Source organism: Epinephelus lanceolatus, chromosome 18, assembly GCF_041903045.1.
Source record: "Epinephelus lanceolatus isolate andai-2023 chromosome 18, ASM4190304v1, whole genome shotgun sequence".
NCBI lineage: Eukaryota > Metazoa > Chordata > Actinopteri > Perciformes > Serranidae > Epinephelus > Epinephelus lanceolatus.
In genome coordinates, this window is record NC_135751.1 from 28,551,226 (window position 1) to 28,578,031 (window position 26,806).

The 26,806-nt window shown below is 42.8% G+C and overlaps 1 long non-coding RNA gene across 6 annotated transcripts in view; it reads right to left on the bottom strand.

Moving 5' to 3' along the window:
* The window catches only part of LOC144458584 (uncharacterized), a 179,578-nt gene that overhangs the window by 106,784 nt on the left and 45,988 nt on the right, over positions 1–26,806 (bottom strand). Inside the window, exon 2 of one of the 6 annotated variants that reach the window (XR_013487962.1) lies at positions 7,696–7,814. The exons of 4 other annotated variants lie outside the window; for them this stretch is intronic. This is a non-coding gene — a long non-coding RNA (uncharacterized LOC144458584). Of the gene's footprint in view, positions 1–7,695; positions 7,819–26,806 lie in introns of all 6 variants that reach the window. One more of the 6 variants, XR_013487961.1, reaches the window with a different exon arrangement.

The window sequence follows — 26,806 nt, forward strand, 5'->3', positions numbered from 1 at the left end:
AGGGTGTGGAACAGGTCATTTTGAAAACACCTTTGATGGATTATTACTTTTGCACATCCCTAAACTGTCCGCTCTGCTATTTTTGTTATGCGTCTTCTGTACGTTACTATTTAGGACGTGGAGCTAGCATAACAGAGACAGAAATAGAGGAGGCACAGACATCAACTCTCACTTCATCCACCTTTTGTTTCTCTATACAGGGAAAGAATCAAGAGAACATATGAGGTTGAGACTAGTGATGTCCTGTAGTTGCAATCATCAAAGCTTATCACCATCACTAGATCAGTTTGTTTGTCCTCCACTCATTTAAATGACATTATTATCATACTTGGCATGTTACTAAGCTCTCTATCAGCCTGAAATTACAGTAAAACTGTATTTATGGAAGCATTCATGGCTGGTGAGGTTACGTCTGGAATGTAGTCTGTTAACGATAACGGATTATCGTTTCAGTATTTATCATAACAATGTGATCTGATTACATTTGATCACTACAGAGCCAGGTTTCTGTATATAAAACAGGCGCAGGTTCACTCAGAGTCCATTATCATTACATACACAAAGGTTGGGATGTGAAAGGAGCTGTATGCAACATTTAGAGAGTTAACATAGCAGCTAACAACTACATGCTATGAACAGATATAGTGATGTAATGGCACCCTGTCAGCTAACTCTCTAGCCCTCTTTACACAGAGATTGTGTGATTATGGCTGTGACAAAGCCCCTTACTTATGCCACCACACAGAACCAAACAATGGCGGCATCATGCTGCTCCAGTGTGTGATTTAAGATAGCATGTCAGTGTCCTGGAAGCAAAAAATACCCGATGCCTATGACATGTATACAACAGTGTGTGCCTCTAGTGTGACATGTATTAATGCTTTGACAGCGCTTCCTAAACAATAAACAATGGCGTAACATAGCGATAACAATCATTTAACGCCCCTGTTTTACAGCAGCTGATATGTCAGCTGATCTGCTCAGAGGGTAAGGAGCTCCTGGACCTCACTGTTTCCTAATTTATGGACCTCTTCGGCTGCTGTTCTTGTTTGAGTTAGCTGCTAACTGCAGCTAGCTAGCTGCTTTTTAAATCTCCCAGTGGTGGGTCACACACAAAAAATGAAAATGTCACACCCATACCGTCTAAGGTTCCTGTCCTGCTGGCTTTCCATTTTATACCGACATCAATTCGGCGCTGTTACTACTTTTGGTGCTGGCTTTAAGTCGAGACAACTCTGTCTGCCATTTTGCGATTGTACCTTTTAGAAAGAATGGCACGGCAGAATAATGGCGGGAAATTCCTGCCTTGAACAGGCAGTGTAAAAGGGGCTTCTGTGTGCTGTAATCCGAGCTTCTCTGTTTTTTGTTGCAGGAGATGGTCCAGCCGTATATTTTAGTGCACTGGCTAGCTTATTGTCGCTGCTCTGCACTGCAATCATACAGTGGTTACAGCCAATGTTATGACAACGTAGTCGGGGAAGTGTACTGCCCACTCTTTAGTCTTCCCCACAGGTAAAAATGTTAGCTTTGTTAGCACTGTTGCTATTGCTAGTGATGTTTATTGAGTTAGCACCATTAGCCGCCACCTGGATGTTGAGACTATGCACATGTAGACTATCCCAGACTTTCAATTACAGATATGCTATGAATGTTGTATACAACACCTTTAAAGTAGTAAATACATATTAGAATACATTTGTACTGTGTGCACCGATACAATAATTTCATGTCCCCAGGTGAGACTGAAGGACAGAGCAGGAAGGAAGGGAGGCTGTGTGACATAGAGGCTGTGAATGCCTTAAAAGTATGGAGCTAAGAATACCAGTGAGAAGCAAATCCAAGTAAGACGAGGCTGAGAGTGGGATCAGAATAGCACAGAGAAACAAAGAGAGACAGAAGCTTGATGAAAAGAAAAGGGAATGGGAAAGGCACGGAGCAGTGTGACTGGGAACGAGAGAAAGAGTGAGAGTGAAACACTGCCAGCGCCACTATTGATGCTAATCCAGTGCCAAGCGCACCCCTCAACCCCCCACAGTCCCCCCCTTTCCGCCTGTCATAAAAACAGGTGGAGCTCAGCTCAGCTTGTGGTCCCAGCCAGCCGGACGAGGCCTTATGGTAATGTCACCCTCCTCAGCAAAAAACAGTTAATGGCTTTTCAGTCCTTTGCCTCAGTCGAACCCCTCACCCCGTCTATTTCTGGAAGCACGGAGCTGATTGAGCAATGATAAGCTTGAGGGAATTGTGCTTTTCTCTGAACATTACTTCACCGCAGCTTATCTGTATCTCACAGGGGAGCGTACAGGGTTTCAACCCAACGTGGAAGACTTTGTTTGTGTTTTATTGCTTATGTCTTGAGAAATTCTTTCACGTCCTTCTAGTTTACATTAATGAGAGAGATAACAGCGTCGACTGGTCTCACAGTTGAAGCTTAAGTGAGTATCAAGGGCACTGACACAGTTGCTTTAAACAGTTGCTCACACACCCATTTGGAACACATGAGCTGTTGCTGGTAGGCAGAAAGAAACAGTTTACATTCATTCAGATATATTCTGTACTAATACACCCTGCAGCTGCTGACTGTCTCGTGCTAATTCAAACAGAGCTAGATCTTAAAGGGACATTTCACCTCTGCATCAAGAATACATGTTTTACCTCTTCAGTGTCTTTTAATGGATCTAGATTGTTTTGGTGTGAGTTGACAAGTGTTGGAAATGTCTGCCTTTTCTCAAATATAATGGATCTAGATGTCACTCAGCTTGTGCTGCTCAAAGTGCCAAAAATACGTCTTTGAAAAACTCAACAGCAATGTCTCTTTCCAGAAGTCATGACCTGGATACTCAAGATAATCTACAGATCATGTTCACGTAGGAACTATTTTCTCTCTACTCTCTACAGTGCAAAAGGAAGTGTGCAACTACTGCTCACCTAGCATCACTGAGCTAGCTAACGTTACAGCTCAACCAAGGAGGACACTGTTAATGTTCACATTTTCCGCTGTCACAAGCACGAACCTCTCATCAGTGAGTGGATGCATGTGTCCTCCTAAGGGTGGGTGATATGGCCCTATAATAATATCACGCTATTTCAGAGTATTTTTGTGATAATTATATTCTGGACGATATGACAAATTCAGAAAAATATATATATTTTATTATTAATGTAAGAAAATAGAGTTGCAAGAAAATAAGTGATTTAGTTTTACAGTTTACTTCAAATATTCAGTAAAAACTAAACAAAAATGATCTCACATTTCTTTAGTTTGTAAACAACAACAGTAAAGGCCCGAACATACTCGGGCGGAACATACGCGGAACGGACTCCGCGGAGGTCCACGCGGACTCAAAGCGGACGTCCGCAAGGTCTGTGTGTGCAAAGCTCAGATTTTACGGCCGCGCGGACTCCATTCCGCGCACCAGTGACTGCTCGGCATGTATTTTTCACATCGCGGGGATTTTTCACGGACATTTTTACAGGAAACTACAACGCGGAAGTGCGCTCGACTATGGAAGCCCGAATGACTGCGGACATTCCTCACGGAGTCCGTTCCGCTTATAGTATGCCCGAGTATGTTCGGGCCTTAACTCAAGAGTGAGATTCAGATTCTGTATACAATATTAATAGTTCAACACAATAAAATCTACCACAAATTACACATTTAAACAGCTCCAAATACAAACAATGTCCCCTGGGATCTATATATATATAAATCAACAGGTTATTTCCTTGTTTTAGTAAAATCCTAAATGATTGAGCTGGGGTTTTTTTCCACCTGGACCTTTATGCTCTGCCATTTCTCCTCTAATCATCACGCTGTAACCTGTGACAGGCTGTTATGATACCAGAACTGTCGCACACGCGAACATCTTGTAGGTTCATGTTACCAAATGTTAGTGACAAAATCACTTGACTCCTGTGTGCGCACAGCGAGAGAGGAGAGACGCTGTGCTGCTGCTGGAAGAGCTGCTGAGTGAGTTCCCTCTGAGCATTAAGTCGCTAAAAGAGTCTGAGAAGTCCGGGGCTGTTCATAAAACATTCAGGACGCCACAGTTTATTCCACACTACTGAAGCTGCTCCTCTTTTTGGAACCACCGCAGAGTCGCTAATAATTTCGCTTTCAGCCATGCTTGTTGTTGCCGTGGGTAACAGCATGACGTCGAGTATCACAATATGAATTTTTCATATGATATTCAAAAAATATACCAGTATTAGCATGAACGAGATGATATGGCACACACCTACTTCCTTCTGCGTGGTGATTTGGTTGGTGGGTGTAGTTCAGTAGACAGAAAATAGTTCCTACATGAAACTGCTCACAACAAGGTCTGTGGATTTTCTTGAGTAACTAGGTCATGATTTCTGAAAAGAGACATTGCTGTTGAGTTTTTTAGATGTATATTTTTGGTGCTTTGGGCACCACAAGCCGAGTGCCATCTAGTTCCATTATATTTAAGAGAAGGCAGACATATATGCGGCCGATATCTCCGACACTCAGTAGCTCACACCAAAATAATCTAGATTCATAGACAGCACTCCAGATAAAGGGAAAAATATGTATTTTTGATTTTGGGGTGAACTATCCCTTTAAGTTTTGCAAAGGTTATTGTGTATTAACTATCAAGATTACATATTTTTTTAAGACTTAAGGGTGGCTTCTTTTTTCAGTGCATCTAGCATTTTGTGTCCCAGTAGATACACTACTGTCTGATCTACCTCCACATACACACTTCACTGCGTTCCTGTGTACACACTGCCACACACATTCACAAACAGACTAATGCATAGCGGGAGTTGTCCAGTTTGCTTTGCACACTGTAGATATCCCCAGCAGACACACATGCGCCCAGCCCTTTAAACTGCAGCTGCTCTTATCTGCAGAAAGGAACCAAAAAACAAACACACACCGTCCCGTCCCTGGCTCCCCTCCCTCCCTCCTTCACCACACCTCTCGGGGGGGGGGGGGGGGGGGGGTGACGTACTTTGCTTTCCAGTGCAGTCTATCACGACACTCCCATACCTGCCACCGGGTCCCCACGATATTTGCAGCTACAGGATGGGGAGAGAGATCTAACCAGCAGTGTTACAAAGCAGCTCTGCATAATCCTGGTTAACACGCAAATCAACTGTCGCTCTGCAGTTGGTGGTATTTCTAGCTCCACGTGTTCTGCCTTATCAGGTAGACAGAGAGATTTGTTTTGTTTGGATTTAGTTCTGATCACATCTCTTTACTGCTTCAAGATAAGATAGAGTTAGTGAAGTTCTGTTGAAGCAAGTCACAACATGCCACGTGTTACATTCAGAAATATGAGGAAAATCAGCAACTGGGGCCTCGACAGTTCCCACAATTAAAAACGCTCATTACACTTCCTGAATATGGCTTCTCTTTGGGGATCAGATTTGCTATTAATGGATAAAAGGAACCTATTTTTTAACATAAAACCATCCATGAGTCCACAAAGACAGCACTGTACCCCCCAACTTGCCTTTGTAATTGTGAGGAATTTAGCAACTTCCTGCAGTGTCCGAGCAACATGAATCAGACTCAGCTTGTCAAGTGGAGATTAATCAGCACTGTGCAATCTGCAGATCTGTGGCACTCGTGGTGGTGGTGGTGGTGGTGGTGGTGGTGGTGGTGGTGGTGGGGGATTGGAGAGTAGGGGAAGGTATGGGGGGTGGACACCTGCTATTCATCACTTGTGAGCGTGTATGTGTGTGTGAGGGAGGACGCTATAGCAACAAAGGAATCTTCTGGTCTCTCTGAGAGGGTTCATGCTTAGAAGAGGCTGATTTGTAGCCAGGAAAGACAGAGGGGCATGCTGGGAATGACTGGAGAGGAGAATCACGCACGCAGAAATACATATAGAAGACAGTTGTGCTTCTTCTGCACATGCTCCGGGTTGAGAGGAATGCAACCGAACTGAAAGCATATGAAACTTTCCCTCCACGACTACTTAATCCATATTATCTCTATCCAACACGTCACCACAAAGTCTCCTCTGTTGCCGAGAAAAAATAGCTATTGCTTTCTAAACACCTTTTCTGTCTACTTAGAGTCAGTCTGGATTTACCTGACTTATACCTCAGAATGCTTTGAACACTTTCATGAATAACATTTACACACATTAAAGAGAGAAACCCCGGTGACGAGCGGCCACGCAGCTTCTGACTCGTAACTAAGTCACGAGGCTTGAGTACACTTTGTTCTTTCTGCACAGACTAAAATATTTTGTCAACACGGTTAATGTATTCTCAAGCCCTAAAAGGAAGCTCCTTTTTTTCCCCCCCGTCTGTCTAAATGTGCGAGGATGGGATTGTTGGCAAGCACGGCTCGCACTCATATGGATCAGTGGGACAGGAAGTCAAAACATGCAGAGATAAAGCCATCTCTGTGGCATTTACTGGCAGTGGTGCGGGGCGGTGATCGTGAATGAACGCTACTATGGCAGTTTTGTGCCCTTGAGAAATGCGAGGATGAGGTTAACTCCAGAGCAAAAAAGGAGAGTGTGTTTAGAGCTGAGCGAAGGAGTGTGAGGAGTGAGAGACACACTGTTTGACTTATTCCATAATAATTAGTGGCAAAAGAACATGTGACTGTAAAGAATGTAATGGCTTCTCTTCAGTTGTTTACAGGGCAGCTGAGAGATTATCGGGCCTCTCTTGTCCAAATGAACCTGTTTGGACATCACCAGGAAATGTCTCCACAGCTGGAGCAGCCCCGACTGACTCAGGACTCTGGAATTTCAACCATCCCACTAATAAGGCTGCCTGGGACACTCACGTGCAGGCCTGAACACACTCTTCCCCATTTCACTTTCTCTGACGTGCACTCACAGTACTGCTGTAAATACTTAAAGGAGCTGTAAATGATGCAGAGCATTATTTAGGAAACAAACAACTATTTGCTATGTAAAGACATATGGAGTAATGGCGTCCTGAGCAAAGAATGAAGTCACAGTACTCCTGTGTGTGTGTGCATGTTGTAATCCTAGCGTCTCTTTTCTTTGTTGAGGTATATGGTCCGGCGAAGCGTGCATGTTATTGCCGCTGCTCTGTACTGTGCTGATACGATGCTTACCGCTGATAACCCCATCCTGACCTTCAGTGTCGTCACAGAAGCGTAGCGCCCACCTGCTGGTTCTCGTTAGCTCTGTCAGCACTGTTGCAGTTGTTAGCACTGTCAGCCACTGGCCCAGCTACCTCCATGTTGAGAAGTATGTGCAGACAACCAAGTATTTTAAAAGATTTATTTTCTTTTATTAAAAAGACATAAGATCGTGAATCAAATGACTCAGACTAACGATGATTCTAGCCCCCTAAAGTGAGACTATAGCCCCTTTCCCACCTGACCAAAACCCACCAACACCATCTGGCATTTGTATTAAATGGTAAAGGTTCCAATCAGCATTTCCCCGCGGGTCAAATGACTCTGCAGTAGTCACAGGTGTTTATCAGCTCCAGCTTCATTCAGCATGATAGAAATACAACACCCGGGTGGACACGCTTATTTTAGCCCCTTTGCTAGCGTGACGCAATGACAGGCCACCACAAGATACTGTCTCTGTCCAAGCAGCACTCAGATATCATTCAAAATTTAGTCTGCATCGTGTCTGAGAGAAAAGACTGAATAAGTGAAAACTATAAAAACAAGTACTGCGACATTTTCACTGGCTTCCATGTTGCTTTCTACTGTTTACTAACCCATTTTCTGGTGTCTGGTCCATGGGCGGTGGAGCTGGGGGGCCAGGGGGAAGCAAGCAGGTGGAGAGGGTGTGGCTGCCCTGGACCCATGGATCACTCCATTTCCAAAGGGACCCAATCTGACTGACAGGAAATGCATGTTTGTTGTTTAGTTAAATATCTTGTATAAAGTTTGTCTTGATTGCGAAAAATAAAAAGTAAGACTCTGTTGATGTCTTCCACAGAAAGGAGATGTTGTCAATTTCAGCCACTTTAGTACCCCCTTAATCGGGCACCGCCACTCTGCGTCGATTTGGTTCCGGGAGTTTTAAACTAGCATCTGCTGTGGGCCGATTTCTCTTCCCCTCGCTGCTTTTTGTCACAATAAAAGTGCAAAAATCAAGATCAGTAAGCTCAGGTCACATTACTGGATATAGTGTTTGGATAGTGGTCATTTTGGACATTTCATGTAGGCTACAGTGTATTGCATGCAACTTTTACTGGATTTGATTCTAACCGACAGCCAGTGGGGGAAAACATCATTGGTAAGTTGTTTTATATTTATTATTTGTGATGATAAAGGCTTATAGATGCTGGCTACCTGGTCTTTTTAAAAAGTAGTGTTGTTTGTTGCTGCTTTTGTTGTAGACCGCCATGTCTGCTTAGTTATTTTATGAACAGCAGCAGGCCACATGTTGCTCACACTTAGTTTGTTGTCATGTGTAGCTTGATTGTGTCGGCTGTATGGCTGTGTGGCTGTAACTTAGGGGCCTCTAACATCTCTGAATGTCAAACTGTGTTTAATTTTTCTTCTATGTTTTGTTTGCCTGCACTGCTAGTTAAATCTTCCTTACTTTTTTATTCTTTATCTTGTTTTCTGTATCTGTTATCCGTAGTTTTCCCCTTGAATCTGTCTGGCATCTCCATACAGTTTACGGCATTAGAGCTCTGAGTCTCTGCCTGAGCTAGAACTGGGTCCAACCCGGCCAGTGGGCTTTAATTTCTCATTAATTCTTAGGGCTTGAACTGGGTAAAGAGCGGTGACTGCGACTGAGAGAGGGAGTGCGACGGAATCGGGGGAGAGAGATAAAGCGCGAGAAGGAGGGGCTACAAGGTGGCTTGGTTGGCAGTATTTGCTTCTGCCTCCCCAGCAGTTTGAAAAATGTTTGTAACTTGCAGTGAAGAGAGGTGATCATATTCTGTGCGCTGCATTGTTTCGGACCACCATGCGCACTATATGCACTGTGGTGTGCAGTCCGCTGTGCCAATACGTCATGGACGAGACAAAAGACAGCTAAGACAACAGAAGTAAGAGAAGAAGGAGAAGTGGTGTGAGGAAACGTGTCAGCCCTTAGCTTGTAATCAATGTTTTAATATTAAATATATCTGGGCAGTATTACAGTGTATAAAATATTATATACATATTTGGACTTGGTCTCAAAACTGCTGCCGCGGCGTGGGTCAGGCTTGGACAGAAATTGTGCGGGCTCAAATAGGTAAACTGGGCCCAGTCAGAGGTCTAGGCTGCATTAGGGGCCCACTACCTGCTCCCCCTGCATTGACCATCAGCTCTGTGCTCTGATCTCACACACACTTTTTGGCCCCCCCATCTTCTGAAGTGAATCTGGAGTTATTGGTCTGGTTCGTCTGTGACGTTGAACGTGACACGCCAGGGAAAAAATGTAATCTATCGTGTATTATTAACGGGATTTACCTCATTTAAAAAAGCTGTATACATGTGCTATTTGGTGGAAAATTTTGGTGGACAAGAGTATATGTATCTTTTGCTAAAGAGCAGCCACTGTGGGCGAAGTGTTGCACAAGCAGAGAAGACTCATAGAGCTAACAAACTGACTCAGTAATGTTGGGTACACAGCAATATCGATCTAAAGTTTGCTATTAGCTAATATTAGCCAGCATAAGCTACATGTAACCACCAAGTTAGGCTGTAGCAGCAAATAATTTCAGTATACTGAACTATGTAAAGACACATTTTATTACCTAAAAAAAGGTGTCATTTCTTCCTCCAAAAGCTACACAGTGTCACTTTAAGATGAGAGCTACAGTTGACACAAGGCAGTGAGACACATAAATCCTGCTGCTAGAACAACATGTATTCTCAGCGCTGTTGACCGTGCTGACTCAGCCTGTTGGGGCGGGTGTGCACCTCTATGCAAATGAAACGGCTCTTATTTACATGCATTTACAAGACAGTTATGCTAGTTATTTGCATTGGTAATTGTAAAAACACGCTCCATTAACAGTTTAACCTCTGTGTCAATTTCATTTACATTCCCCTGTTCCCTCAGAGTGTTACTTCCCGAGGCTCAGATGTTTGCACTGCTTAAAACTTTAACCTCAAGGTGAATGCAGAAACAGCTTAGCGTGTATAGGTGTCACCTCGGTGAACTGATTAGGTCTGCGGTGTTTCTTACGGATACATTGTCGTCCTTTGAATCTGCTCTTTACGTCAGGCTCTTTGCTATTGTGGAACTAACAGACCTTGATCTGCATGTGGGATGAAATATCATATCTGTTTCTGTAGCTTGAGTCAGAACCAAAAAAATGATCCTGCCTCCACCAGTGTCCTCACAGAAGTGTGGTCCAGTTTGTGCAATGATCTAGGGAATGTACCACACACCTGTCAACCAACAGCGCAGCACAGAGAGGCTCTAATGAAGCCAGACTTGGTGGTTATGATCGAGATTCCTCCATCCAGCCCTCTCTATTTTGGTGTGTTGATCATTACCAGTAAAAGTAGATTTATATGTGTGTTAGTGGTGGATCAGGATTCAGAAAAAACTGACAGTTCCAGAGGGTATTTATATTCCCATCCCCATAGAAATCATCTTTTATATTGTTTTTACGCTGAGTATAGTGAATTAGCCACAGTAATATATTTTCTCATGTCCTGGGATTTCTTCTCAAGATGAAATTAAATGTATTTCCAATTATAAAGCCTAAATGTCTGTGGTGTTTAAGTTAAGTTGCGGGCTGAAAGATAAAGTCATAATTGCTATAAACATATTAAAACAGAAAAATTAAAAGAAGACAGTTTCTGTAATTGCTTCAAACACATTGTTACAATATTTTTACTTTCTGCTCGTCTTCCCCGTCCTTTAATCAGCTCCCTAACAACACCAAATTAATTGCTTTGTGTACTGTTGCGGTGCGGTGTGAAAAATGAAAGATTATGAAACTAACACAAACTGTCAGGTATCATCCAGGGCTATTTGCAAAGGGCTTCATCATTTGTCACATGCTAAAATATTGTATGACACAAATAAATAGGGAGGAGGAGTTGGAGGCTGTTAACTTGCCATGGAATCCAGTTTGGGCCGAGGATGCATCCGAAATAATGGCTGAATTAATCACAGTGTGTGGGTGAGTGGTGATGCAAATTCCTATGCTCTTGGCAATAAACAGTGATGCATATGGGAACCGGAGCATTGGAAGGACAAGTCGCTTCTCACGTCATCACCAAATTAACAGACCGTTAGCACTTTATCAAACACATGCTACATATATTGTTTTATGTTAATGAGAGCATGATGCAGGGTAACAAACATGATGTGTTACCACTGTTGTCAGATGTATCTATTGCAGGGCTGCACCCGGTCATGGCGTTGTGCCGCAGGGTACTTTCTCCCACACACACACACACATCACCACTTTCACCAATCATTATGATCCGATTAACATAATACTCAGGAAGCAACGGCAGCATTGTGACAAAAAGAGCTCAGTAACACATTATATTACAGAACAGTTGTTGATTCTGATAATACGACTACAGTCACATCCTAATGCTGTGTGCTCTGACAGGAGAAATGTGTGAATGTATGGTCTGTTTGTGGTCACATGGTTCGGTATTATGGCTTGTCCTTGTGTGCCTGAGATGCTTTTGTGCATGGTGAGAATTTCCTATAGGTTCCTAAAGATTACTGCCTGAGCATATTAAACTTGAGGTATTACAGCATACACTGCATTTTATGATTATGTCTGAATGTAGGGCTTTTATTGTGTAGTCTTAATAGTTTTGACTATTGATGTTAAGAATTTTACTTAAAAGTTTTAAGTTCTTCTTCTGCCACTGCCAATAGCAACATTCCCAGTAAAAGAAAGGGTGAAAAATAAAGCAAGATGGTGTTTGTCTGGGGGCCCCAGATCACTGAATCCGCCCCTGAAAAACACCCAAGTCGCAGCTACTCAGTCAGAAACACTGGTGAAATACATTTAGCTGAGGTACTGATGCTTTAACATAACCACCATGGTTACAAAGTAGAGCTGTGATTTAATTAGAGGAGGTACTTTGCCATCCTGTCTGTGCGTAACTATGCCTGAAGAAGAGAGGGAGAAACGCAGCCAGACAACAGTGTAAGGCGGCAGTAGCTCAGTCCATAGGGACCTGGGTTGGGAACCAGAGGGTCGTCGGTTCAAGTCCCCGTCCGGACCAAATTACGGAGCGTGGACTGGTGGCTGGAGAGGTGCCAGTTCACCTCCTGGGCACTGCCGCGGTGCCCTTGAGCAATGTATAGGTCCTGTTTGTGCATGTGTGTGTATTTCGGACCTGTGTGTTAATGACAAAAGAGTGAAAAAATTGAATTTTCCCTCAGAGGGATTAATAAAGTATATTAAATTAAAAAAAATCATTACAATTAAGTTAAGAGGCTGAAAAGTCTGAGTAGGATGGGTCAAACAACCACTGACTTTCACGCAGGAGTCCGGTGTTTGCTTCCCGTATCAATATTAAGCCAAACCCTGCTATTTTTCATTTTATTATTTTATTGTTTATTTATTAAATTAAAGGGCCAGTGTGTAAAATGGGTTGAAAACAGTGACATCAGTGGTCAAATTCTAGATTGCAGGGCTCACTCGCTCACCCCTCCCATCGGGTAAATGACGGTGGCCTCGTAGGGACAAAAAGCCTTGCGCAGACACAAGTTTTTCAGGAGTAGGTCTATCTAGCGACGAGGTGAATGTTTATTTAGAAATCTAAACCATGTTACGATATTGAAATGAATCCCTCAGGAGCAGGAGACCAGAGTAGCGTTCGGGAAAAAGGCCAGTTTATTTGAGCACTCCAAAAACCCGCTTACACTACCTAGCGGGTACCCCCTCCCCTCTCTGCTCCACCAACCTCCAGCCCGCACACTGACTGACAGCGTAGCCTGTGAACAGAGCTCAGCTGTTTATTTAGCCTAGCGATATCTCCGGACTATAGTAGCTGCAATGGACGACTTTGAACGCGATTTTGAAGAGTTTCTTGTAGCGGACACAGACACATTTCCTGTAAAAAAGGAAGTGTATTTTGAAAGGACATGATGCATTTAACAGGCTGAAGTTGACACAGCATCCCAGATTGTCACCAGATGCACCCAGGCTACCTTGCATGGCATATGTAGACATTGAAAGTCCACGACCAAGCGGCGATATGCGATGAGGTCGGAGTGAGAATGTGTCGCAACTGCTTACTTTAATGTTATTACTGTTTTAAGCAGGGGCGAAAGTTATTGTTGGTTAACTTTTAGCCCTTCAGTGTTCATCGTTGAGAAGGTTTTTATCTGGAGCCATACTATTCCCAGAATTCTCTTCCTCTCCGAAACAAACAGACCAGGGTTCTCATTTACAAATATTTCGTGCGCATGACATGAGGCCTGAAAGAAGTGTATGCCACTTCCCACACAAAAGTTGTGATCTATAGAAACAGACTTGATGGGACAAAGTTTGACCCATGCCTATGAACATTTTGAAGATGGGAAATTGGCAGTGCAGATGGTGACGTGTAAGCCTGATCGTAGAAACTAGAATATTTTTTGGCGCGTGCTGTTTTTGGCTTTTGTCTGCAGGTACTAGGGATGTCCCAATCACATTTTTTTTTGCATCCGATCCGATACCGAGTCCTTTATTTTGAAACCGAGTCCAATACCGAGTCCAATCCAATATTTTGCAAAGTATTACGAAAGGAAAAAAAAGAATGCATCCATGTTGTCCCATAAGGTTTGTTTATCTTGGCTGTGATCTTTTTGGCTTTATCGTGGTCCTAGGGAAATTTCTCTTTCCTTTTCAAAGCCTCCACTTGGTTCTGTGTCTTTTTACTTGCTGCCTCGACCTCGGCATGCTGTGATGGATGTTTCCTTTCCAGGTGGCGTATCAAATTGGTTGTGTTGAAATGAGCTCTGTCTTTTCCCCCTCACGAAACGCTAGACTTGCACATTTTACAAGTGGCTGTTGTACTGCCTTCGCCTTCCAATGTATAAAAGTTCCATATTGCTGACATTTTGCTACCGTTACTAGCTGCCCATCTGAACTCGCCCACCTGCCCAACGTAAACACATTCATTTACGGCAGGCCCTGTCGTAAAGGAGTGTCGAAATGAGTGTGTTAACGTTGGGCAGGCGGGGAGTGTGGTTCAGACAGATAACTTGTTGTTTTGGCATGGACAGCCAGCATGCTAACGGCAGCGAAAATAGGCCCGTTTCCACTGAAGAAGTTCCTGGTACTATTTGGGGGGCAGGAACTACTACAGGAACGTCATCTTGTGCGGCCCTCACAACCACCATGTCTCCACTGAGAGAGCGGACTAGGAGGGAGGTTCCTGTAAAGTTACCGGCTGCCTCTGGATGTGACGTAATCGTTGCGCAACCATTTTGACCGAGGCGATGTAGGGGCGTAGGGACGCTGTTAGCCGTTAGTGGTGTCTGTAATAAATCAGGTCACGGTTCATGAAAAAAATATTTTTCCAGCGGATGTCTTAGTTACAACATGATTGAGCTAACTGGAGTAGTTTCATGTTGTATCCGACAACGGGAGGCTTTTAACAGATGACGTCCTGCTTTGCTGCTGCTGTTAGCTGTCCCTGTCAGCTGATGCTTTCTAGACATCGTGATTTCCCAAAACTGAATAAATACCACACATAGCAACACAAAACTGCTTTGCTAGCTCAATCATGTTGTAACTAAGATATCCACTGGAAAAAATATTTTTTTCACGGACCGTTTATTGAGTTATTATAGATACTGCTAACAGCTAACGGTTAGCCCAGCTAATCTACGATAACCATGTTGTTATTTACAAAACGTCACATCCCGCCTTGAGTATATCCAATCAGCACCAAGTTATCCCCAAGCCCCAGCCAGGATTTTCTTGGGGCCGTTCTGAGTACCTACTCCGAGGCAGGGACTTGTTTAGCCCCTGTAAAAGTTCCGGAACTCTGTCCTTCGGGGGTGGTTCCTGCAGTGGAGACACACACCAACGGCCCCGGCCTCGTAAAATTACCCCGAAGTTCCTGCGGTGGAAACAGGCCTAATGTCAGCAGTTTGGAAGTATTATACTGTACATTGGAAAGTGGAGGCAGCAATGAACAACATAGATGAAAAACCTGACCATTTTTGTTGTTTTGATTCCTCTGATCTTTTATTACCGATTCTGATTTTGTAAAAATAACGTGATCGGCGCCGATACCCGATCTGAGGAGAGGAGACTGAATAAGCAGTTTCACGTAAAAAAATCAGCATTTTTCCAATAATCTCGTTACGGATAGGTGGCGAACTACAGTGGCTGATGCAAACACATGAATGGCACTATCCAGAGTCAGTGTTTGGTTCGTCTGTCCTGGGCTACTGTAGAAACATGGCAGTGCAACACAGACAAGGACCCATTCCCTATGTTGATACATACAGCTCATTCTAAGGTGACAAACACACAGTTATTCTTAGTTTCAGGTGATTATACACTAAAGAAAACATTATATTCCATCTCTGCCATTATATCCTCCTAAATCCTACACACTGGACCTTTAAGTAGTGGTGTCAATGTCGGCCATATTTTCTCTCCAGCTCGACACAGATGATTGAAGTGCACCTCTCCTCCCTCTCTGGTTAAGATGTGTTCATCGGTGAAGTCTGGTTAAAATGCAAATTCAGTAGTTACCATCTCTGAATCAGACAGTGCTGTTTTTATGTTGTAGTGTTTGTTTTGCACACGCGACACAGGTGGACTAAATGATGTCACTCCTCTCCCACACAGAACAAATATGCTCAAGGCTACTCCTTGCGTGTAGGCCGACTGTGTGTATGTGTATTTGTGTGTGTGGGAGGTGCTGATGGGTTCTCAGTGGGTGGCGTTGCATAAGAACATCAGTGCTGAAGCAAGGTTAGATAGAAAATTAAAAAGGAGGGAGGGGGGGACTTCTATCACTTCATGTTTCTCTCTCGATCTCGCATACTCGCCCATTCTGTCTCATACAGTATAGCACAAACACATGGACTGAACCCAGCACACAGTGGTGTCTGAGTCAACTGCGTGGACCACGATTTGTAGAGAAAGCCCACTGAGCAGCGGCAGCGTGTAAACACAAGACTACACCAGACCAACAGCGCTCATCAGACAGAGAGGAACGAGGGAGAGAGGAAGACACAGCAACAAAAACAATAATAACAGAAAAGATTCCCACCATCAAAACTAACTATGCTGCTGCTGAAAACGTACTCACATAAACAACCACCTCATATGAAACAGTCTGTTTGGGGTTTGTAAATATAACAGCAGAATTATTCATATTCCAACACACTGATTGGCTCATATTATTTCTGGCCCCACTCTGCTTTCTTGACATACTTTATCTAATGACCTTTAATATCTGCCAGTAAACAAACAAATGAGGGTGACACAGCTGATAGACTTCATGAAGTCCGTGATGAAGTGAGAGGCACCGACGTCATCCTTCAACAGTGTTTAAATAACATCTCTGATTGTGAGATCCTCCCAAAGACTGGATCAGTTTAGATTTCGTTCTCAGATGAGGATGTGTTTCTCCCTTTTATTTGTTGATTAAAACATGTACTGCTTCTTCACTGTGTGGCCCATAGAGCAGGCGCACTGAAGACTTCCACCAGCTGAGCCTGCTACTCCCGGTTTAATGCTTTGGTAACTTGAATGGGGTGAAACACATCATTTTGCAGAGGTTGTGACGCTTAAAAATGTATCCACTGATTTACAGAATTAAGCAGGATTTATACTCGTGCACGAGCCCTATGCAGACCCTGGCCTACGCACGTGGCCTGTGCCAATGTGAGCATTTATACTTGTGCGGTGGTGTGTCTGTGTCACTCTGCAGTTACACCTCCAAAACACTAGTGGGCAGCAGGGTTTCTGTGAAGTGCTGTAAACTTTATTTGAGTCAAAACACACATTAAACACACATTAAACATGGCTTAATAGAGACCATTTCAAACACAAGTACACAAATAAGCTTCACTATAACTCACAGCATTCACAGACAAAATATTTTTCTATTGCTGGACACATTTTCCCCACAAATACAACATGCTAATGTTTTCAGCACAAGCCTATGGCATTTTACATTGTATAAATTAGCGTAGCAGCTAGCGGACTTTTCCTCTACTCAACCGAAGCCAGGGACAACAGCAACATTTAACAAAGGTAACGTTACGAAATTGGGCTCCATCACAACTCACAAGGTTCACTGACAAAACAACTGTCTTATTCTAAACATGTTTTCCCCACAAATACAACATGCTAACATTATTAGCACGAACCTATGGCATTTTACATTGTATAAATGAGCGGAGATTTCCTCTGCTCATATGAAGCCAGGATAAATCACACACGAGACTTAAAATGCTATTTTGTGGAGGCTTTATTGTCTTCACAATTTATTGTTTCTTAAATAAAAGCTTTGTTTCCACTGAGGGAAATGGTTTCAGCTTACAGAAATAGACAGGAGGTCTGTTTCGACAGAGTCTACACCGTAGGTATGGTCTTGATTTGACACAGAAGTATAAATCCCACTTTATAGCCATGTTGGTCCATGAGAAAAAGTCTTTTTGGGCACCATGGCATCATGTGACGGACTTAATTCTATGATTTGGTCACTATGAAAACTGCTTCCAAAGCCTGGCAAACTTCCTGGGGGCCTGATCTCTGCAATACAGCACATAGCACCTTTGACATAACGTTGAAACTGTTACGTCTTTACATTCTGTTTAAGTTAAAAGTAAAATTCTGGCCATATCTTACGCACCTTGAGACATTGCATTACGTTTTAAACACCACAACAGATAAGTTACAATTCTCTGTTCTGCTTTATTGGCTTGTGAGAGAAAAGATACTGATTTTAATTGTATAAAAAAAGACTTCCTCTGTATTCAGGCACGTATCATCTCATGCAGTGCATTGGTGATTTTCATACAGACGTCTCATCTCATGCAGTGCATTGGTGATTTTCATACAGACGTCGTAGTTGTGGTTAACAGACTGAAATGAGTGTCACTGAGTGAATTATTGCAAGTGAAATAACTACCACTATCACACCAGCTTAGCAAACATTAATCTTTAGTCACTGATGTGACATAATTATGGTCTATATAAATTTTGGTTTATGACTCAACAATTTGCCCTCAGCGTAAATGTCAGTGTCTTCTGCTTGCCACTGTTTTGACATGTTCCCACTTGCATACAGGTGAAAACTATAATTCCGTCTCCCACAAATTACATTACTTTACTTGATTCATCACCACGATAGTGAACCTCACTGTGCCTGCCCTCCAACCTTCTTCAGCATGTGTCGTTCCGCTGATGTGTTCCCTCTTGCCAACAGTGAAAACTCGTTGTCATGCTGTTTCTGTGCTGACGCATAGAGAGGGGTAGAAACCGAGCTCTTCGGGAATAATTGGAGGGTCATAAAGTGTCTCTCATTCTCTCCCACATACCCTGGCATAGCAGTGAGCCGAGCTACACCGGCAGCCTGAGGAAGGTGGAAAGAAAAGACTGTTTTATGTTAAGGAGGATTAAATGATTAAGGAGGGAAAGGAGGTAAAGGAAAACAAGTGCGCTTATCTGGTGATTTACACTAAATCTTAGGTTTGCTTCAAATTAGTTTAACTCAAGATTGCTGCTGCATGGCACGGTGAAGTGGTGCAATGTTAGCAGCTTTAACACAACACTCTGACAGTCAGTGGAGCCAAACACACTCCTCCACAAGACTGGGGAATGTTTGTTTGGTAAAGCAAAAACCCTACAGACATCCTCCTCTCTGCGAGGTGCTATGGAGTTTTACAGAAGCCGCATTTCAGTCCTGATTTATACTTCGTCCCTCGCTCATGCTTCTCCCTCCCTTGGGCTGATAGCAGTGCACAGTAGACCTATAAAACGTCAATCCCATCATGTGATATAGTGCCTGCTGTGCTGTCAGCCATCGCAGAGGATTACTGGCAGTGTTGTGAGTTTTTCTGGCGGCCGGCTGCAGCCAAAAAGAGGAGGAAATGGAAGTGAAGGAGCAGCAGAGGGTCACGTCGATCCGTGTCGCTGAAATGCGATCTGTAGGTGAATGACTTGAGCAGACATTTTAGTTCGAGTATACAGTGTCCTGTCTCAGAATTGACTGAATCAGAAGCTGAAGATGTTTTTCTATTGGTTATATTTAAAAATATGGGTCAGGTAACACAGATTTCTGGGCTCAGGGGAGGGGATGTCTGAGTGAAAAATGTAATACAGAACAGACGGGCTATCTTCTGTGTACAGCATTGAAGCAGGAGCCAAGCAACTGGACAGTTTCCAGGTTTTATAAAAAAAAAAAGCAGTAGGTGAGTTGAATCCCTCCAGTATGAGGCTCTTTTAGTAAACAATGTCATGGGCATGCTGGCTATATCTGGAGACAGACAACTACCCAGACTTAGATTTTATACACATTTCAGCACATTAGATGTTGGAAAAAATTCTACTTTATGTAATCTGATGTTCCCAGCTAAGGGCTTTCTCCAGGGAAACTACAACAAAATAAAAAAAATAAAAAACCTCAAAGCACCAAAAGAGATACTTGAGAGGGTAAATACAGGGAGCTTTATTGGAGTTGTTGTGACACTGCTACAGAAGGCAAGTTAAAATAGGGCACATTTCACTGTGTGAGCTCAGCGGAGGAAATATTCCTGCCTCTCACCAGGAGCCTTCATCAAATATGAAGCACTAAACTGTCAGACATGCAGAGAGACTTCCTTCATGTTTTTATTTATTCATTTTCAACAGCGAGTACAATTACACAAAGTTATGCGATAAAATGTTTGTGTCGAGTTTGTGTGAATGCATCTGTACATGCGTGTGTGTGGGGGTGTGCACACACTTGTGTATATGCCTTGCACACACCTCGGCTCACATATGTGCGATGTACTTGTGTGTGTGTGTGTGTGTGTGTGTGTGTGCATTTCATTAGAAATCAGTGTGATTTAAGGCAGTCCTTGGCCGCGCTCCATCGCTACTGCAGACGTCAGCAGCCCAGCCAGCTAGCTGAGAAGGATGGGATGGGTGGGGGGTTGAGAGAGCAGATGGAGAGAAAGAAAGATGGAAAGTTAGAGGTAGGAAGGAAAGAATAGACTGGTGACATGATGGAGAGGTTAGCAGAGACATGGATGGATGGAGAAATGAGAGAACAGAGGGAGAGATATAGGAGGGGACTGAAATAGTAAAGAGTGATGGGCAGAGCCACAAGAAGCCAGTTCCACTGTGGACCGCAGGCGTCTTACATAGAAACCCTGTCTCACATTGTGTTATGTGTCAGAACTCTAAAATAACTAACTGGGAGTCACACTAACATTGACAGGTGTCACAGCAAAATCTGTACCATCATGGACATCATTTATCCTTGTAATGAATTTTGCTGGCATTATACAGAAGGCGGCTTTATGTGATGATGGTGGAAACTACTCTATTTCCTGTTGTGATCATGATTGACTGTGACACACCATTAAAACCATATTAAAGGCATACTTCATTCCTCAGATGACCATTTGTTTATCAGTTACTCATCCTGTGTTACATTGAATTTCTGAAGAAAACTGTGTTTTTCACGCATGCATCCACGGTGAATGACTAATTAACTTATAGCTGCTGCGCAGCGATGGGTTGGGTCTGGGAATTTTTAGGCAATTCTGAGCAACAAGCAGAAGAATTGGAAGACATTTAGGAATTTAGCAACACAATCTGCCTTTTGCATCAGCTGAGGCTTGAACTCACAACCTTTGAGAATAAGAATCAATTTCTATCTCACTGAGCTAATTAGTCAGTGACAATTCATGTGTAGCTTCACAAACTGACTAAGCCAGACGTGCAGGTTTAGTAGCCGTCCATGCATGGAAAAGCAGATTTCAAACCACTGTAAAAAAAAATTCAGTTATTAAGACAAAAATCTGAAAATACACATATTGCATCTAGACAGCATGGAGATGTTGGTAATTTGTTTGTAACAATGATTGATTTGCTCCATAAGTGAAAAACTGATGTTTAAAATTGCCATTTTTACATTGACTCCAATTGTTCACATTAGAGCAAAATTCAAAATGCTGTAAAAAATTCAGTTTTTGAGATAAAATTCTGAAATTTGCCACACATCATCTACCATGACTCTAGAATTTTATCATTTTTTTCATGAACATTGAAGATTTATTTAGCAAGAATTTGCATGTATATGTTTACAATACTGTTTACAGTCAAACATTTTGATGCACTGTAGGCTCAATTTTTGATAAATCAAAAATCTGAGAAGAATAGTTTGTGTAGGACAGTCTGAAGATGCTCTGTAGCAAGTTTGGTGTCAATTGAGCAAAAATTGAGGGAGGAGATAGGTTTAATAAGTTTTACAGTTTTTGAAAAAAAAAACAGTGATGAACTTCATAATTTTTAATAGGTTTAAGTGTACAAAAGTTTCTTCAGTTCTTCTACAGTTTGATGAAAGTTGTGAAGTTGTAGCACGTATGGTTGATTTGTTATGAATTTTCAAAGTTTTGAACTTTAGACACTTGCTGTAGCACCACCATCAGGACTATTGGCTTGAGTTTACAGCTGAGGATATCTGGCATGAGACTGGACCTTTGTGCAAAGTTTGGTGAGTTTTCACCCATGGGAAGTAGGATTTCCTCGGAAGAAGAAAGAAGAAAGAAGAAGAATACCTAGGATTAGGTTGGCAGCTTAGCTGAAACTGAACTAAAAGTGAAAGTTATCTATGCTCTCTTCAAAGCCAGACTCCATTGATAAAAACTGCAATTTTACCTCACTGAACACAGGAGCTGCTGGTGTATTCCGCTGCCTCAATCACTTTGTTTATTTGAGTTATTTTGTGACTTTGTTGAATCCAAACTAACCCTTTAAAACACCAAAGTCAGACGTCAGACAATAACACAAACAAACTACCAGCAGTAGACCAGCAGCTCCTGTGTTCAGCAAGGTAAAATTACTGTTTTTTATCAATGCAGTCTGGCTTAAAGGAGAGCATAGATAAGTTTCACTTTCAGCTGAGTTCCCCAATTGAAAGGGATGTCTGTTTGGGAAGTACTGAGCATATAACTGGATAAATGAGACTTGGATTATCCTGCGCGAGTTTTGTGAGGGTTTGTAAATGGATGTTTTGATATAGTTTTACCGTTACTGAATGCAGACCCATATGATTTTAATTCATCAAGAATTGTCTCAGTTTTCAGATTCTCTGCACACCAGAAACATGTGGGAAGTATTCTTCATTAATTCAATGTAACACGGGGTGGGTAACTGATATACAAATGGTGATGTGGGGGTGAAATATTCCTTTAGTTAGTTAGTAAGGTAATTGAAGGAATAATTAAACTGAAGCAAAACAAAAAGCAAATAAAGGCCAAAACGTGCCGACGCTGGAGGCAACACTGGAGCAACACTGACCGAGCAACACTGGAGCTGTGTTTAAATTCCCCAGGAGCACTCGGCTCAGGTGCTCCGAATCAGCCACTGCACTCCCGCGATGCCTTCTAGAACAGAACAAAACAGTCACTGGTAACCAACCCAGCACCTCAGGGGCCGTCACAATAAGACGGGAAACAGGGAGAGCAACTAGCCTGGCTCTGCTTACTTAAAATCTGACATCTGATTTGTTTAATCAATATAAAAAACAAAAGTTAGGGTTGCTGGATTTTTTCTTCACCAGGGCCAGTTGTCAGGCAACCAGAGGAAACTCCATGACGTGAGGTCCCTATCACACAGAAAGCGTTTTAGTAGCTGGAGGAGGCTTTCTATAACTGTTTTTAATGACAATGAAGATGCTGCCTTTGCGTTGCTACATGCCTCATGTTTATGCGCTCCTCACGTTTCTGTGCTCTCGGCGCCTGGTGTTTTTGCCGGAGCACTCTGACCTCCTCGAGTTGACAAAACCAACTCAGAGAGGAGAAGCACCCAGTGTCATCTCCACTTTCTTCCCCGTCATCCAATCGGATTTGAGAGGCTGGCCTCCTGTGGTGGTCAAGACAGGAAGTTTACAGTTGGTAAACAATGAAGGAGAAACTGGTGGGTTGCGCCAATGATACACAGCAGGTTGTCAAACTGCCCCCGAGTCATCCTAAAATATGCCTGGAAATAGCCATCATCGAGATGAAGCTCCTGGACCAACTGGTGGTACTCCCCATGATCCACCCTCTTTCTTAGGGTCTCATGTACCCACACAGATCTCAGTTTCCCTGTGCCCAATACACTATTTGCTGACGGTCTCTCACCCTCAACCAGAGCTACAGCAAGTAGCCTCTGCCTCAACATTTTAGGGACTAGATACTAATTACTGTGAAATGAATAAAATAAATTAATTCTTGGTAGACTGATTACACAAGAAGGTTAGAATAATGAGGTGATGGTGTGGCTGCCTGGCAATTAAAAGGCGCAGCAAGCTTTTGTGATCAGGGCCTTTCTGTTTCCCTCCTGTTTCCGGTCTTCATACGGTGTAAAGCTTACTGGTTGCTGGCAGGAGAGCTTCACACATATTTACCATACAGACGTGAGAGGGATATCGATCTTCTCATCTAACTTTCAGCGAGAACGTAAGTAAGTGTATTTCACAAAATGTCAAACTTTTCCTTTAATGCCCCCTGAGGATAAGGCAGTGTTATGTTCTGTTTATCCGGCACAGTTTCAGTTGAGTTATATGAGCTTACCCTACTTCCTGATTGTTTAAAATAATGAAATATTCAACAATGGTCCCCTACTGGCCATCCATCTAGTTTTGCACAAAACACAAACTCTTAAAAACCCCACCTCAGTTCTGAATGCACACTTCACGGCACAACAACACCCATTACCTCGAAAACAGCACAGTGCATAGTCCCAAGTGACCTCTGCCGAACACACACACACTCTCTCACACAATCTCCTAAAATGAATCAGTGATATAAGCGTCCTCCACAGGCAAACAGGTATGTGTGGGCTGACATTTGAAAGCGCAGCACTGTAACACCATGTGACAGGTTGTGGAGTCAGAGACAGCAATGAGCCAGCTAAGTCCCCAGCGGGAAGGCAGTCTTTATTGAAGCCAATAGTCGAGCTGTCTCAGGAGAAAAGCTGCTATTAGCATAACCCTGCAGGGGTCTCTGCTACAGGTAGCTTAAGGGAAGAGGAGAGAAGTTGGAAATTTTATGAGCAGATAACTAGAACAATCGGGTGTGGTTAGGATGATGCAGATGGTGACAATGACAGTGATGGTGATAACAGTGATGCCGCAGATGACAGTAATGATCCCAGTGGTTGTCTAGTGACTGTGCTGATGTTACAAAGCAGTAATGCTGATTGCTGGTTGAGATGAGCACCATCATAAGGGGAGAAATTAGCTTTATTTTAGCTTCTGCCGGCATTTTATGAGCAGTCATTACAAATATTATATTATGTGTGATGCTTTATTCCTGGGTAGCAACACAAGTGCTTCACAGAGCGACGGCTAATCTGTAAAACTAAATCAGCTCAGACACTGTAATGTTACATCTCCTCTCTGTCATCTCACTTCCAGACTGGACTCGAGAATGTAAATGCTGTTGTCAAGCCAGAGATGAAAATATAACGTTGTCCCTAAACCCTAAGCTGTTGGCTTCTACCTCCCACCCTGCAATTGAAGCTCCAGTCGCATTCACGGTGGCTTGACAGCCGCACACAATAGACATGGTAATGGTTGGGTACATACTGATGCGCATACACACGCACTCACAAAATAGAAACGTATACAGACTTACAATGAGGCCGCAGGCTCTCAGTGAACCACAACATAAAGATCATCATTTAGACTCTGCCTTCCCTTCCACAGGAAACTGCAGACACTGATTATATGCTATTTGTTTGAGTATGTGCTTTGTGTGTGGGACCAGAGGAGAATTTATAGATTATATTTCTGAGGTTAACAAATCAAAACATTTGGATTTCAGTACCTGTTCTCCATCAATTCCCATATCACCTAAAACTGTATTCCAAGGTACCACACCATAAAATTAAGGGACCATTACAAAAGGAATAGTGAATATTAAAGCAGCTGAGGCTGAGATAACCTGACTTTTAGTGTGGGTCATGCTCCAAAAATGCTTGCATTTCCCATAATGCAACTGTATAGCATCCTTTATGAGACACTCCTTGCCTGGTAAACACCCACATCTTTCAAATGCTACATTGGATTTGACAAAGAGCCACATAAGACTGCTGTATCGTACCCAGGCCCCCAGAAATGTTGCTCATCCTTGCAGACAATTTTTCCTAGTAACCACTTGTGGTATTTCAGCCTGAAAAGCATTTTCCCCCGAGGCCACCATGATAAAAGAGGCCTCTGTAAAACTGTTGAAAGGACACCTCTAACTGCAAATAAGGTCAATTATGACACTGTACTATGAATTCATTTATCCATAGAGAATTAATAAACTTTCCAGGAGCCAAGAGCAGCAATTTAAAAATCTGTGATAACACATGATTCTGTGAGCTTTAGCGCCACCTTTCAAAGCCTTACCCATTTAATGGTGGTGAACTGTCCAGGTGTTTATGATGTTAATGTCCTCCCTTTTTATTTTAATTTCTGTTGGCTTGGGCATAATGTTTCCACAGCAATGCGCTTGGGTCAGGATGCTGTCAACAGTAATCACAAAATGAGTGGCGCCACCTGCTAGCTCCCGCCAGACGTTGGAGCGCAGGACAGTAAACCAAGGAGCAGCAAAATGAACCTATAGAGGGATACGTGTAAACTAGCAGAACTGTTCTCTGTGGTTAACTGTTGATATCCCTTCTCCATATTAAGTGGCAACCACCGGGGCTGAAAGATGAAGGCAATGTAGAAGTCCCCAAAACTGCAGTTCCTTAAATGGCCACTTGAGGTTGACCCCAAAAGTGAGTCAATCCCCACAGACCCCAGCTTTACAGCAGAAATAGGCCCCGATCATCAGGCCGTATAGGTCTGGGTAGCCAGCATCCACCATCCACCACCACCTGTTTCTCCTCCATTGTTTACGAGCTGTATACTTGTTGCTGTGACCACCACAGAAGTCCCACCGCCTCTCAAATCATCCGACTGAACAATGGGAAAAAAGCAGAGATGATGTCGGGGGCCTAGAGCGCTGAAATGTGAGGTGCATCGTGCTTCATTATCATTAAAAACAATTACAAAAAGCTGCCTACAGCTGCTAAAATGATTTCTGTGTGATCAGGGCCATAAACATGTTTACAGTCTGGTACAAAAAACAACAACAACAACAAAAGTTTTGGTGTCTATAGCTGTTTTCCCCGTTAATGACACCTGTACAGGGTGAATTTTTGTACAACACACCCATTCACATTGTATTAAGGCTTAAAGTCATGCATAATTAAGGGTTAACCCTTTGTTTCAATATGGTCACTTCTGGCTCCAAAAATCCAAGATGGCGAAAAACAAGAGTCCACAAACCAAACAGTGACATCACAGTGTCTATGTCCATTATTTTTATACAGTCTATGCTTTATAGTCTCTCCATTTTATATACTCTACTAGTTAAAATGTTTTCATAAGCAGTGCTGTTGACATTAGTAATACTGCACGCACACACCACAACAAGCAAAAGATGAGCCTGTGTTAACACTCATTATTGGTCCTCTGTGCTACTGCACTGAAACAGTTTTATTAGAATACACCACTGGAGTTATTGAGCAGAAGATGAGCCTTCTGTTTATGTCCCCCAAAATGATAACATCACCTATTCAAGATGGTTCCCCTGAGAAACATTCAGCACTCAGAAAAAGGTAGACAGTGCCCGTAAATTACAGGAGTGGGGAGACTTCCCAGAAGAGTATCTTTACTTAACTCGATTCCAGAGCATGTGCAGAAAGACAT